Here is a 1,539-nt window from a genome sequence, read left to right as displayed (position 1 = left end):
TGTGTGTGTGTGTGTGTGTGTGTATGGGTGTGCATGTGTGTATGCGCGTGTGTGTGTGTGTATGTGTGTGTGCGTGCATGTGTACGTGTGTGTGTGTGTGTGTGTGTGTGTGTGTGTGTGTGTGTGTGTGTGTGTGTGTGTGTGTGCATGCATACATGTTTGAGTGTGCGTGTGTGTATGGGTGTGTGTGTGCATGTATGGGTGTGTGTGTGTGTGTGTGTGTGTGTGTGTGTGTGTGTGTGTGTGTGTGTGTGTGTATGGGTGTGTGTGTGTGTGTGTATGGGTGTGTGTGTGTGTGTGTGTGTGTGTGTGTGTGTGTGTGCGTGTATGGGTGTGTGTGTGTGTGTGTGTGTGTATGGGTGTGCCCGCTCTAGAGAACAGAGCTCTTGCAGCTGTGGAGTAGTCTGGGACAGCTGGGCTCTTCCGGAATGTTCCATAATTTCCACCTCACTGCTTTTCTTTTCACCCAAACCAAACTCTGGACTGAGCTCTTTGTGTGTGTGTGTGTGTGTGTGTGTGTGTGTGTGTGTGGGCGCGCGCGCGCATGTGCATGTGTGCGTGTGTGTGCAAGTTTTTTTTTTTCCAAAGCACCTCTTACAAACACTTAAACAAATGAACAATAACAACCAAGACCAATACCAATACCAGGGTGCTACTTCTGCAAAATGTGTTTCAGATCCAGCTTCAGAATCACACAGATATACAGTGATGATCAAAAAATGACATGCCAAACGTTTAATTGGTGTTTGCCATTTCATTAATGCATGTAACCAGATTAACAACTCTAAAGTAACAAACTAACCACAACAGCAATTTTCCATCACAACCACAATGGCAAAGTGTCTCACCATACACACATAAAGGACCACACTGACAAAATACCGCACCGCGGAAATTGACCACAGTCGCTACTACTGCCAATCACAGCCGTCCATCGCGCTAACTACACTTAGTCATGTGGATTAGCCCCACGGCACCCTCTAAACGCTGCTAGTCGGCCTGCCTCTCCGCGTCGAAATAAAAATGTCATCATGGAGGTATTTGTCCCTGCAGTCTTTTAATACCACTGGGCTGAAGGACGTCCACGGGGCTCGACTTTAATAAACTCCGCGATGAAACGGAGGCCTCTCCGCGCCTGCTGCACGCCAGCGTCCCCTAACCTCGCCAGCGACACGATGTCAACACGGTGCCGGACGCACGCTGACAGCCAGAAGAAAGGGCGCTCGTTCCGATTTTAGCTAGCGCTGTCACTGCTACATACACGCAATATGGACCCGTTTGCTGCCGTCATTTCACCAACGACAGTCTGTTTGGAGAAAATGAAGCGCTTTGTGTGAAAGAGGTCGCGGCGGCGGGCGAGGTTATCTGGTGCTAACTGGCGTGCCGTTATTACTTTGGCGCGTTGCGAAACTCGGCCGTGTGCGCCGAGACGTTGTTATCGTGGGTGTAATCAAGAAGCTCGGGGCCAACTAGACAGACTCCTCTCTCGCTGCCTGCCTGTCTTCTTTCTTTCTCTTCGGTTCTTTAACTGTGCCATTT

This window comes from Electrophorus electricus, chromosome 3, assembly GCF_041902795.1.
Source record: "Electrophorus electricus isolate QZ-2024a chromosome 3, ASM4190279v1, whole genome shotgun sequence".
Lineage (NCBI taxonomy): Eukaryota > Metazoa > Chordata > Actinopteri > Gymnotiformes > Gymnotidae > Electrophorus > Electrophorus electricus.
This window is presented reverse-complemented; position numbering follows the sequence as displayed.